At 40.9% G+C, this 14,989-nt stretch overlaps 1 pseudogene; it reads right to left on the bottom strand.

Annotated features, from left to right (window-relative positions):
- Positions 1 to 9,910: 9,910 nt before the first annotated feature.
- LOC148418599 (potassium voltage-gated channel subfamily A member 3-like) lies at positions 9,911 to 14,758 on the bottom strand (annotated as a pseudogene).
- Between the last annotated feature and the right edge of the window lie 231 nt (positions 14,759 to 14,989).

Genomic DNA, 14,989 nt, shown 5'->3' with positions numbered 1-14,989 from the left:
CTGTTTTGGGGGCATGTGAGAGGGGGCGCAGCTGGAGGGAAAGGTAAGAGGTGGAGGAGAGAAAGTAGGAATAGGACCATCAGATGGATGCCCAGTAGAATGAGACAAGAACATTGTGTCATGGAAACTCAGCGTTTGGGCTTTGTCTATCAATTTGTATTTTTCAATGTATTTTATAGTTAATACAGAATAGTGGTATAGTATAATGTCTATGCAATGACACATCATTCTCATAAAGGCTTAAGGTATTTTTCTCATTGGCCTCCCGGAATGTTGCAATTGATCCCTGTGAATGTTACCCAGCAATAAGCTTAATGGCAAACATAAAGCCAGAGCAAGAAAAATAAGTTATTTTCTCGCACTGGCACCATAATTAAATTAAATTACCTTTGATAGAACCATAATCATGTTATGTGTAGATTTGCCATAGGTGTCAAACTTCAGTCAGTCCAGTCATGCACGGTATCCGGCATGTTTTCAATGTTTCTCTCTCTAACACATCCGAGTCAAATGATTAACTCATTCGCTCAGCAGGAGCTTGAAAATGATTCCATCGTTCAAATCGATCATTTAAATCGGGTGCAATGGACAGAGAAAGACTGAAAACATGGCACCAACAAGCCAGCGACCCAACTGAGGCTAAAGAAAATGGTTTGATGGATAGATACGATGAAATCATGCGATTCATACACTTATAATATAATCATTTACCTTGGTTATTTAACATTAAAATGAGAACAAATGGTTTGTAATATAAAATTAAAAACAATTGAGTCACTTCTCAAAAACTGTCATTCAACAAATTACTGTATTTTCTGGACTATAAGCCACAGCAGCAACAATTGAGCAAAAAAAAAAAATAAACCAAAACAAAACAAAAAAAACATATTTTGCCACAGATAAGCCGGACTGCACTATAAGCCGCAGGTCATAACATTAGATATTAATGCGAAAAGGTAAAAGTTTTATTTTTTTTAAAATACATTTTTTAATTGTCTACTAACTGCAACAGCCTCTCTTTAACAGACCGAACATGGCTGTATGTTGAGTCCCAACATTATATTTAGAGAAAATTGGTGGATCGATATTACCTATATATTACCAACAGAATACTGTAGTGATAAATAGCAGTTCAAACTTGAAACCAACTTTTAGATAGCATTCTTTTTCCCATTGTTTAATTGATAGATTAATTTAGTGAATATTGCACACACTGCACATAAACAATTTATACAATCATAATATTGTAAATACAATCATATATACTGTATACGGTAAATCAAATGTACTTGTCACAAACGTTTATACAAGATATTATTCAATTAAGACTTTTTCAAAAAAAAGATTTTTAATAATATATTTTAAAACTCTTTTTGAGCACTGCCATTGATATACATCTTTTCAGTTCTATTGCATAGTTGTTCCATAAACTGACTCCTTGAGCAGATACACATATTTGCTTGACCAGTGGAAAAAACCAGCAGATAAGCCACACCGGACTATAAGCCGCAGGGCTCAAATCATGAGGAAAAAGCTGCGGCTTATTGTCCGAAAAATAAAGTAACCTAAAATGGACAAAAGCATCTACACACTTGCCAATTGTAAATACAGCAAGTCAAACTAGAAGAACATTTTCTTTTAATTTCAGAGCTACCTGTATACCACTGGACTGCATGAAAAGATGAACATGTCTATTCAAAAAATATATTTTCAAAAATGCATGCCTCGGGAGGCAGGTGACTCAGTGTCACAGAAGCAGGGATCCCCTAATAATGTTGCCTGCGTCAATATGTGTGCGCGTGTGTGTGTTTGTGTATATGTGTGTGTGTGTGTGTGTGTGCGTGTGTGTGTGTGTGTGTGTGTGCGTGTGTGTGTGTGTGTGCGTGTGTGTGTGTGTGTGTGTGTGTGTGTGTGAGTCTGTGTGTGTGCCAGTACTGTGTGAAATTCAAGTCAAGTTAAGCGTTTCCTTTGGGAACACTGCATTATATTACAGCAAGGTCACATTTGAAATAAGACTCCCTTCCGTGTGAGGTACGGAAAGGTCCTGGAAAGATGATGATGATGATTATTATAAGGTTGATTGAGCATTGAAACGGCATGATTTAGCATTTTGAAAAAGCAGTCGGGTGTTGCAAGCGGGAGAGAAAGTGCTGCAGTGTGTGCTGCATGCAGCAGAGACGTCCTCTACATTGTGGGACGTGAGGGATTACAGCCACTGAGTCACTGTGATGATGTGATGCCTGGCTTTTTGGTTGTGCGGGGAACCAGAAGAATAGGTAACAACTTTTTAAAGTTAAAATTGGAAGTGGTTAACTTGACTTGTCATAGTCAAAATGATCAGAACTGAAATAATCTTTACCCATTGAAATGAATGGAAACGCCATTAATCCGTCAAGCCTATTTGCACCAACTGGTGTGTGCGTACCTTGGACACCAGGGAGCAGTGTAAATCAAAATACAGACAGGCATGAAGACATGAAGAAGAAAGAAGAAAGCTTGGTCCTTCGACGTAAACAATATAGTAGTAGATATTTTTTTTTCTTACTACACACACAAACACGGACAATATATATATATATATATATATATATATATATATATATATATATATATATATATATATATATATATATATATATATATATATTTATATTTATATAATTTTATATTAATTATTATTATTATATAATATTTATATAAACCTATGTTAAATAGCTAATGTGTGTAAAACCCCAAATAAAAACATCAAAATTGTACATACATATTAAAAATTGTTACTAAAATAGTATAGCATGGAAGATGTGTAGGAGAGTATTTTCGTATTACACAGGCAAAAAGCAATCACAAGGAGACATCTTGGAGGGCAGCCACGGGCAAATAGCTAATGAGGGTGAGGCAGATCCCGAATATCAGCTGAACGACAGGAATAAGATCCAGGCATACACCTCTGCCTTGCCAGTAATCAGATCCTCCTGCTGGTATAATTCCCTGGTCCCTGGAGGAGATGCAAGACAGGAAAGCTCCAATGCATGGATGACTAAAGTCCAGCACCCTGAGGCTATACACAAAGAGGAAAGCGAGGGGCCGTGGACTTTCAAGCGTCTAGGGCGCCATCCAGGAGGAAACGACAGGGCTCCAAGACAATCAAGATGGACTATCATGGAAGGACCAGATCCCTCCATGGCATGTACCAACGTGAAAATGGAGGTGATGGCTGACCGAGAAAACAGACAGTACCAGGAGCGGGAAAAGACTGGACTGAAAGACAGCAGGGAGGCACTAATCATGGTGGCACAAGAATAGGCCCTGATTACAAGGATCAATAGAGCAGAGGTTCTCAAACTTTTTGGAGTCAGGGACCCCTTTTTAGAAAGCAAATTTTCCAAGGATGCCCATTGCAAATGTTTGCAGAAACAAAACAAAACAAGAAAAAAAAAACATTTAAGCCAGACAAAAGCGCCCTTTTTCATTAACCAACAGATTCAACGAGTATATTTGTTACTTTTCAGCTTTAATAAAAAAAATAAAAAAAAAGGCAAATTTCGTGCCTGGGTCAATTCCCACCGAACAGGTTACTGCCAATTATTGAATCAAAAACAGCATTATAAAATAAAATACCACTTTAGCTTTGCTGGTTTCATCCCCTTGTTAGCGAGCGATTATAGACACCAAAACACATTTGGAAAAATTTCAAAATGGTTACATTTATTTATTTATTTATTTATTTTAATAACACACGGACCTCTGCAGTCAGCCCACAGACCCCCAGGGGTTTGTGGACCCCATTTTGAGAATCACTGCAATCGAGAATACTACTTGAGTCTGATTTGCAAGATAGTTTACCAAAAGCAGACAGTCTTTTTTACGGTACTTATTTATTAGATTTATTTACATTTGATTTGTAAGAACACCCCACCCCCCCCCAAAAAAAAAAAAAACAAACAAAAAAAAAACCAGCCTGTGGACAACTGCGACTCTTTGAAATGACTCATACATGGTATAGATATTATAAAGTACCGTGAAACAAAAAAGTAGTGTAAAAAATATATTGAAATAGGTACATTGTCATTTCTCAGGAAATTGCAGTACCAAAATATTATGTGAGAACCTGTTGTACAAATGAAAAAGATGAATACTTCACATTACTTTTATGGAAAACAAGATATGAAAATAAACCTTTTCACTTGAGCAGCTAAATTGAGTGAATTGGCATGAATCATGTGCTAGGTTGTTCATCTGTGCAATTGCAAGCATATCGGGACCATTATCGGTCACAATTGTAACATATAATTTATTATAGACAGCATTTTCATTCATTTTATTTTGTTTGTGAGTAATATGTGTTTGTGTATTAATTTGTTGTTTCATTTGGTTTTGTTTTGTGTGTTGATTGCTTTCTGTTCTGTGTGAATATTTGTTCCTTGTTAACACATTAAATTCATGTGTGTGAGAGAGAAAGAAAAGTGAAAAGCCGCTTTTAATTCTTAATAATACCAAGATCCGCTATTGTCGCTCCATTATTTGGCAGCAGAGTAAAATGTTGATTTCACATTTGTGGCCGTTTAACTTTTGTAATATTCATTTATGTAATCTTACAACGCTCTAACTTTTAACCCCTCTAGGGGTTAAAAAAGAAAAATAATGTAAAATTACATCTTTGGCATTAAATGAGTGAGTGAAAAAAAATATTTGTGTTAAATCCATTTGGTTTGATATAAAATTGTGAAAGTTTTCATGACTCTTCAATAAAGCAATTAATTCAAGCAGTTTAACATATTTTTAAAAATGTAATCATTTTAAAATTTGTCAAATACAGCCACGCTATCCACGTCATCATCAAAGAGCTTGATTAATGGATTTGTCAATAATTATGATGGGGATTTTGTTTGTTTGTTTGGTTTCCACAAACATTTGCATAGAGATCCTTGGAACATGTGCTTCCTAAAATGGTTTTGTGTGCTTAACAGGTAAGCGTGAAACAGAAGATTATCGTATTAACTATACCATATAAGCATATTTTATTGGAAATGACTCCTTATCTGTAATAACATTTAGAACTTCCAGTTTGTCATAAGGGTTAATCATATTGACATCCAGTCCAAACTCAGAAAACAGATGAGCCATGTTTGGTTATTTTTTTAAGCCCTAGCCAACTGTGATGTTATTGTCATGTCGACAGCAAGTGACAGAATGGCCGCCCCTTGAGTAAAAACGGGTCGATTTTGCTCCATAAATTTATCCTCGAAGAAAGCAACTTTAATCAGGATGCCTTGGTCAGAAAAGTGTGGCCACATGCAACATTCGTGCAAAGATTTTTTTTTTTTTTTTTTTTACTTGACTTCCCAAACTTGTACCCACATATCACCCACCAAATGCTGTAAAAGTGGCGCCTGGCAGTGTATTCTCCTATGATAACATATATACGCCCCGGGGCCACGCTTGAACTTCACTTGAAGCGCATTCATAACAAACCAAAGGAGGAAGAAGCGGAGTGTGCATTTGAAGCAATTATTCACAGCTCTCAGCGTTTTGTCATTCCTTGTCCGCCTATGATATTTCCTCAGTGTGCTCTAAAACGGTGACTTGCTGCTTGCGGGAAACAGCAGGAAGCAAGGTTCCTGCCATTCACGAATCCATCCGTCTGCTCTGTGGCGTGTGTGTAATTCCACTCTAGGGGCCATTCATAAAGTTCACTGGTCTTCACGGAGATGTGGGCTCCGGGCCTCCACTCAGACAAAAGTCCTGCATGAGAGCATGTGAGAAAGGAAGCAGCGTCTCCTCAGAAAGAAATCTTGGTGAGTCGAGTGAGTATACCAATAAGTGCATTTAGTCGTGCCACAGATACAACACTAATATGGCTCAGATTACTCAGAGATCTTTGCTAAACTTGGTTGGCTAGCTTGGTCTTGGTAATGAGACGAATCAGACTAAAAACTATCTCCATATTGGTCCTTTGGCATCAATATTTGAAATGATTGAAATGATTATCTATCTAGTACTTAGTATATATGTTTTAGTGTCACTCATTATATAACCAATGTTATTCTTAATTTAAACATGAGTGGTATTTTAACATTTGTTCATCTTTTGTTAATCATTTAATTTCGGTTTCAAGCATTATCAATATATGATCACAATATTTTACTTATTCAGGTTTACATATTGTAAAGCTAAGGCTATCTGTCACACTTTTATGAGGCAGCGCCATGTGACCTGTCCCTGAACCATCCAACAAACACTTGGACTCCTTCCATTCCTGACAAACATCTCCAGGGATCTGGTCTCCTGGACAACCAAAGCGAAGGCACAATGGGGGTAACAAACTACGATAATACTACTGATTTTATTTACACAGTTTTTCATTCGCACTGCCACACCTCTCTCTCTAATATAATAAATATCCCAACTATTCAACTACTCCAAACACATGCAAAGCAAGTGTATGGTACATAATAAAATGTCCTTAGATGTGATTGGGTGCGTGAATGGTTTTTGGTCTTTGTGTGCCCCAATTGGCTGGGAACCAGTTCAGGAAGTCCCTCGCCTAGTGCCCGAAGCCAGCTGGGATAGGCACCAGCAAGCTTGCATCCCTTTTGAGGATAACCGGCTCTAGACGAGTTCACGTGTGTGCGTTGGCACACTTAGAGTAGTCCCACCTAATGCTGCTTCGTCCAACGTTTGACAGCGGAGGATGCCCACTTCGGACACAAATGATGCATGCAGGCCCAGCACCTCCATGGGCACTAAATTTATGTTTCCACGGTTGGTATCAACTCCCCTCTTTGCTACCAAACTCTACTCTCTTTGGCTCTACACCAAAGAACATTCCATCTCCATCTCGACTCCCGAAGTTACAGCAACATAACGAACGTGCACTGCAGACAATGACAATGAATATATTATTGTACCTGGTGTTTGGTTTTTAGTTCTTTTGCAATATTGCATCAACCACAGGACGATATTCACTTTGAGTCCATCCAAAGAAGGTTTGGAAGTCATTTTTTTTCCACTATTGATTGTTTGTCATGAATGGTGACTGTTTTTCCTGGGTGGTTTTTGCTCTGCAGCAAATTCCAATCTGTATTGGACCAATGAATGGCTCCCAAAGTATTTGCATCACAAGTTGGAACCGGGTTACTTTTTTGGAACCACAAATCAGTAGGGACCAAAAGGAATGGACACAAAAGAGTAAAGTAGAGTAGAGTAGATTTCGCAGTAGAACCTGGGATTTTGTTGAGTAGAGTAGATAACATCGGTAAAAATGAGGATTTAGTCCCAGTTTTAGTCCTCCCAGAGCTGGGGAGGAAGGCAAATTTTCATACATAATTGGCGTGCGCAGACCCGTCACCTCCGGGCAAACGTAGTCCCAGTACACCACTGTTGTCTCCCTGAGCTCCATGCCAGGGGAGGAAGCCCGATTTTCACACTCAATTGATACACGCAGGCCCGTTTCCTCCAGGCACACTTAGTCCCAGTATTCTTCCGTTTCTTCCCCGAGCACCATGCAGGGGAGGAAGATCAATTTTCGGGCTCAAGTGACGCGCGCAGGACGGTTCCCTCCAGGCACACTTTGCTGTGGAAAAGAAGTTCAAAGGCAGTGCATTGAAGGGCACGGACAGGAAAATAATTGTTTTTACGGACTACTCTAAAAGTGCCGCACCTGCCTGGACGAAATATGCTTCATGCGACCAAAAGTGAACACTCGGCAAAAAGGAGAGCGACTCTGTGCGGCTACAGGATGAAACAAGTCAGCACTTCCTTTAAATACACCATACATCTGTGTCTGCATCACTTCCTACCGACAGTTTGTCTTGAAGGACTGCTTCAAACTGACCCAGAGAGTTGAGCGTTTCCCTCATGTGGGGGAATTCACTTTTTGTTGTTAATATACGATTTTGTATTAATGTGAAACGAAACAACCAATTAAATGTTTCTCTATCTGCCTATTTCTTCAAAAGTGTCCATGAGTGATTATTCATCTGGGGTTAATCAGAGGCAGAGCTGGACTGGCCATCTGGCATACAGGGCAGGTGCCTGGTGGGCCGGTATCTTTTGGGGCACATGTGGTGCTATTCCGTTTGTATTTTCCTTCCACCATCCCACAATTTAGACGAAGCAGACCGTTAATCCATTCACAATATAGTCAGCAGACTGAATCAATCTATCACTGGTGCCAGTCCAGCCATGAGCAGAGGCATTTGAATGTTGGCTGATGTATGCTCCCTAGTGATGGGTCAAAATGTGCCGAGGCTTCAAAGCATGTGTTGAGTGATCCAGAATGTAATTTTTGAATGGCGTATTGGAGGGTGAGCCATCCACACACACACACACACACACACACACACACACACACACACACACACACACAGTTTCTCAGTCAATAATTTAGCAGCAAGCCTGGTTGAAATTTCAAAGCAAACAAACCACCTTGAAGCAGGTCGGAGGCAAAAGTTAAGCAGAGCTGCATTGTTAACACGGTTTAACATTAGCCAGTGGTGGTCTTTAATTTTACATATAAAATATATATATTTAGTAAAAATAAATTTAAAATGAAATTGACTTTTATTACAGTTATTATAATTATTATAGTTGATTATAGTTATGATAATGTCAGGTTATATTGGGCCAGCAGAGAAGGCCTTCCTGGCCCTGACGATCCACCACTAACATTAGCTAGCAGTGTTATCTGTGACAATCTCTGAGAACCAGCACATACTTCAACGTTTCGACAAATCACCGACGCGGAGGCAGGGGGTGTGGCTGTGCACCACATACACATTATATAGTGCGTGAACATCTGTCTTCAGGACCAAGGGCACTTTGTGTCCTCATGGTACACACTAGCCCAGGGGTGGGCAATTCCGGGCCTCGGGGGCCGGCGTCCTGCATGTTTTCCCGTTTTCTCTCTCAAACAAACCTGATTCAAATGATTAGGATTATTTTCAAGCTCCAGCAGAGCTTGTTGATGAGCTAATGGTTTAAATCAGGTGTGTTAGGGGGAGAAAACTGGAAAACATGCAGGAGTTCCAGAGTTGCCCACCCCAGCACTTGCCCAACCGGATCTGGCCCACTGACTGTCATATTACCAAAGGCACATTGACTTGTAACAGCTCAAATTGTCCACCGAGTGTCAGTGTTGCGCTACTAGAATATTTTTGGCGGTTGCAACTGTTCCCAGAATGATGCAATAAACTAAAATCTCAAGCATCAAAACATGAAATTTATTGTTATAAGCATATTGAGTGAGCAACCAAATATGTGGAATTTACAATGTTGGTCACCAAAAATGTGGTATTTACTATGTACATTGATAAATGTATTTGTATTTTCTTTTATTTTCTTAGTTTGCATTTATTTTCATTTTTCAAATTAATAGCCAATGTAATTCTATCTCTTTGGATTTTCTACAGCTTTTATCTGCTTTTGAGGGCACAAAATACGTTTTTCAAAGATTCTGCAGTCAGACACCAAAAGCCAAAGAATGGGGGAAAAAAATACATGACAACAGTTGTGAATTAGCCATGCCGATTGATAGCAACATCTGGAAAGAGGAACACTAAAAGATGGAGGAATACCTCCGGCTGAAGGAATAACAAAAGAAAAAGGGAAGGGTGCTAAAATTACTGATCATTGATTATTAATGATCAGGGCCGGACGGGTGGCTGCAGCTATTAGCTATAGCTAGTAGCTATGAGGTAAAAAACGAAAAAACTTAAAGGTCTTAGGAAGGGAAGTCCTCGTCAAACACAATGCGGCAGGAAACATCAGATGATGTTGCCCGGGGAACCGGCGTTGTCACGGAGACTGCATCAGGCAAGGCAAAGGTGTCTAAATTTGTACGTGCGTGTGCATGTGTGCGTTTGTTGATTGGTGTTATCAACACAATTAAAAACACATAGAAGACAATCTGTGTAACTTAAGCATAGTTTCATTTACAACGGACTTTATCAAGTACAGGCAGCTCTGAATTTAAATAATAAAAAAATACTTTCACGTAATGATCACCACTTTGCAGGAATGTATGTCTGCTTAATAATCTTCACAATTCACGATCATTTAAAAATACCTCAAAACTCGTTCTTACTCCTTGACAATAGACAATTTCAAGCTTGATTTGTATTCATATAGTAGATACAGAACAATGAACACGACATTAGGCACACCCATCGGTATGAAATGGGGACACGCATACAGATAAATATGAACATTTTTCGTCTTCACAATCAAAGTCATCAAAATGCCCGATTGTCGGATCTCTGTAGGATTATTCTGAGTGATTATGCTGATGTATAATTTGCCAACAGATGTTCAATATGCTATGATGACAAATCCTTAAGGGAAACCCAATTATCGTGTCCAACCTTTTCCTCGTGTGTGGGCTATCATGTTGAAAAATTGGTAGTGATTTTAAAAATACTTTGCCGAATGTGATCTTGTACCCAGATTTTTAAGGCAAAAAAAAAAACGTTCATGGGACTTCAAGCATTTGTACCCAGTATCGCAGTAATTCCAGCAATAACGACAAAATGCCGCTAGATGACAGTATTGTTCTGCAACAAAGCTATCCCATTTCTTCTTTTTAATGCCACTTGGTCAATTGTGCAGTTTTGCGTTATTTAAGTTTTATGACAGTTTGGTTTAGTTCATCTTATCTTCGAATGGCAGTTATAAATGTTTAAAATGACTTCCTTAACATGGCTTGAATAAAAACAATACTGTGCATCATCTTCTGAGAGGGTTCTTAATAGTTTTATAAGCAGAATGTTAGAAATGACCTGCAGCAATAAGCATACAATCCCTGACAGCTTTAATAAAAATACCTTGTCACCTTTGCAAAGGCATTTTTATTTGAAAATTTCATTACAACGCATTTGCCATGAGGGATCATCAAGTTCGTTTCAATGGTCCCACAATTATTTATTATAAATAATGTAATTTTCTTCCTCTATTTATACCATTGATGTGCAATGAGCAGAGCAATTTATTGCTTTTTCGTAAACGTTTAACCTCCCGGTCATACAAATGAAAAGACGTGAGTAAATTAAGATCAGAATTTTTTCAAGACACTTACACTTTTCGTAAAAGTTTCGACTGGTTGTTTGCTGTGAGGTTTTTCTCATGTAAAATTGGAGCCCGGCTTGATAAAGGCTGGGAAACGTTGTGCAGGTGTGCCTAATAAAGTGACCAGTGAATGTACATATTCTTGACACGCTCAAGGACTTCTCCCCCCCATACTAGATATGTATAGGCACTAGGATGGAAAATATATATTTAAACATTAAACAAGACACCGATCTTACATGTTTTCCCACAAAATAAAAATACTATTTTCTCACAAAATAAATACTTTACAAAAGTAAATTAGGATTAACAATATTACTTCATCTATCAATATAAAATCTCAAAAATACATGACAAAATAGCTCGGGATATTCAACTTTAGGGTGAAATTTCAGGATGAAACTAAAAAGCCTATTTTACAATTTTTCGTTTAACCATTGATGTTTCAGAACTTTTCGCACAACTTTATGGTCTCTGTGAGGTGGTGAATGGCAATTTTCACAACAAGTGTTTAAGACAAGACCGACCAATTTCTGAGGATGTCAACTTCGACGTCTTCATGTGATTTTCAGTCTTTTTCGGTGTTTTCAATTGCCTGATGACCGTGACACTCCCAGTTGAGTGGTCACCTCTGTCTGAAAAACATTCTGTATGTGTCCTCGCTATTGTTCAAAATCAGAGCTGTATGTGGATACGACCGTATCAGCTGTCGGTTGGGATCGGTCACTGATTGGCTGTTAGCTAACAAATCAGAACATTGGATAGAGGTACACTAACGTCGTACATTAAAAGTCCAGTGAGTAGATTTTACTCTAAAATTACTATATTTGGTCACGTTTGGTAATATTTACACTTGGAAGAGAGTCAAATATTCAACAGTAAACGTAAGCGTAAATTTTACTCTGTTTTGACTGTGACCACATATTGTCTTTTTAGAGTAAAATTTACGCTATAGAAATCTATTGGTTACACAAAAGCGAAGCAAAGGCAAATAAGATGGCATTGTTAAAACATAACTGAAACAAATATAAGAACAAAATCAGATCAACAAAATGTTACATTTCACTTTGACTTGACAGGGCTTGTTTAGTGTGATGGGCACTGTTCTGGATATTTATGAATTTCATGTGGATGATTGATAAACAGTGATGCACATACCCATGCACAGCCAACTCCTCACTGAGGCTGTCCATCCCACCAGAGATTTTAGTAGGCGTGTACGCAGCGGCGATCCAACTTTTCTCGATTTCAGCATTTTGAGTACAGGGACTTTTTACGCCACATAGTACTAACTAATCACTCATCCCACAACTCTCTCCTGTGGTTTGTGATACTCATGAGACCGTTTGAGCAATTCGGGTACCCCAAATAATAATCATTAAAAGTAATCATGAGATTTAAAACAAAAATAATGATAACGTAATAACGTAATGTTGACGTCTCGCACAAGAGATATGAGGTGTATTAAAATACATTTGGGCATGTCATTGGGTCTTTTGTCCGTTTTGTATTATTATTATTATTATTATTATTATTATTATTATTATTATTATTATTATTATTATTATTATTATTATTTATCCGCAAGAGCCGAATCGGGGGTGAACCGGCACTTATTTTTCTCTCACTTAAAGCATTGCACAGCATTTGAGAAATTTCTGGCAATATACGCCCCTGCTTTGACAGTTCAAAATGTACTGAACAGAAGCCTTTAGTTGGAATCGAACCAGGAAAAGTATAGTTGATCGAATGGTTCTTATTAGCTGAACAGTTTGGCAAGTCCATTCAGAAATTAAGAGGAAATATTTAGGTTACTTGAAATGATGCATTTTCAGTTCATGCACCACACGCCCTATCACTTAACTTGTTTTTATTTCATCGGGAAAATGATTGATGAACCTTGTGTGTTGAACAAAAATGAAAATGGCATTTACTGTCCACAGATATGAGCAATACGTTATAAAACTTATCACAATGAAAAAAAATGTCGCTACTTTGGTCCCAGTGTTCCACTTTAGACATCGGTGAACATTTTGGTGATATTCACGCAGTTCTGGCTGTTGAAAGGCGGCTGCTTGCCGCCCTCCTCCAAGTCGCCGTAGTCCCCCTTTCCGAGGGTGTTGGAAGAGGCGCACGACCCCCTTGGCTGCAAAAGCTCGGCGCCCGGCAAATGTTCGCAGCTGGCGGAAAGGGCACACGGCAGGGGCTCGTCGGCGTCCGTCTCGCGGTGGTAGAAGTAGTTGAAGTTGGACACGATGACGGGAACGGGCAAGGCGATGGTCAGCACTCCAGCGATGGCGCACAGAGATCCCACGATTTTCCCCCCGATGGTCACCGGGTGCATGTCTCCGTAGCCCACCGTCGTCATGGTGACCACCGCCCACCAGAAGGCGTCCGGGATGCTACTGAAGCTCGACGTGGGGTCATCCGCCTCGGCGAAGTAAACCGCGCTGGAGAAGAGGATGACTCCGATGAAGAGAAAAAAAATGAGTAAGCCCAGCTCTCTCATGCTGGCCTTTAGGGTCTGGCCCAGGATCTGGAGCCCCTTGGAGTGGCGCGAGAGCTTAAAAATTCGGAAAACCCTCACAAGGCGGATGACGCGGAGGATGGCGAGTGACATGGCCTGCTGGCCCCCGTTGCTGTCCGTCTCGGCCAGCTCGGTGCCCAGCGTGATGAAGTAAGGGATGATGGCCACCACGTCGATGACGTTCATGATGTTTCTGGAGAAGGAAGTCTTGCTGGGGCACGAGAAGAAGCGCACGAGGAGTTCGAAAGAGAACCAAATGATGCACAGTGTCTCGATGACGAAGAAGGGGTCCGTGAAGGGGCTCGAAGAGCGCAAAGGGCCGCTGCTGGTCACGCTGGTGTTGCGGCTGAGCAGCGCGGAATGGTCGCGCTCGTCGCGGAACTCCGGCAGGGTCTCCATGCAGAAGATGACGATGGAGATGAGAATGACGAGCACGGACACGATGGCGATGCCCCGCGCCGGACCCGAGCTCTCCGGGTACTCAAAAAGCAGCCAGATCTGCTTCTGGAAGTCGTTTTTGGGCAGCACGCGCTCCTCCTCCTTGATGAAGCCTTCGTCCTCTCGGAATTTCTCCATCGCGTCTCGCCGAGCTGATAGAAGCGAATCTCCTCGGAGAAGATGTCGATGGGCACATTGACGGGCCTCCGGATGCGCCCGCCGGACTGATAATAGTAGAGGATGGCGTCGAAGCTGGGTCGGTTCCGGTCGAAAAAGTACTCGTTCCGGAGGGGATCGAAATAGCGCATCCTCTTGCGCGGGTCGCCCAGTAGCGTCTCCGGGAACTGGTTGAAAGTTTTCAGCTGGGTCTCAAAGCGCAAACCCGAGATATTGATGACGACACGCTCGCAGCAGCCCAGCTCGTACCGGCCAAAGTGACGCAAGTTTTGGCTTTGGGTCGGCGTAGCCCCCAGCTCGGGCACATTCTCCACCGTCATGTCGTCGTCGTCATGAGTGAGCCCCTGCAGGCGCCCGGAGGAGGACGCGGGCGATGGGATCGCGCCCGAATCCCGGCGGTCCATACAGGTGGCTTGGCGGGAGGGAAGAGGGGCGGAGTTGGGGGGGAGGGAGGGACGCGGCACGCCTCTCCCACAGAACCCGGGGAGCTGAGGTCGACCCACCCGCCTAACCACTTTCAGCCATCGACACGCGCTTGTCCACGCAAGTGACGCGCTCGGCTCGCTCCGGCATCCAGGATTCCCTCCTGGCTCCACTCCCCCCACTCCAACACAAACACGTCGACACCCGCCGACTGTGCGCACATATGTTTCTCACCTCTCTCTCTCTCTCTCTCTCTCTCTCTCTCTCTCTCTCTCTCTCTCTCTCTCTCTCTCTCTCTCTCCCTTCTCTCTACACGTACACACATGTCCACACATAGAAAATGAACTTGCCACACTTGAATGT

The sequence above is a fragment of the Hippichthys cyanospilos genome, chromosome 9 (assembly GCF_059441005.1).
Source record: "Hippichthys cyanospilos isolate Australia breed blue-spotted pipefish chromosome 9, RoL_Hcya_1.0, whole genome shotgun sequence".
Lineage (NCBI taxonomy): Eukaryota > Metazoa > Chordata > Actinopteri > Syngnathiformes > Syngnathidae > Hippichthys > Hippichthys cyanospilos.
The sequence above is the reverse complement of the archived record's forward strand: the minus strand, read 5'-3'. Positions and strand labels throughout refer to the sequence as shown.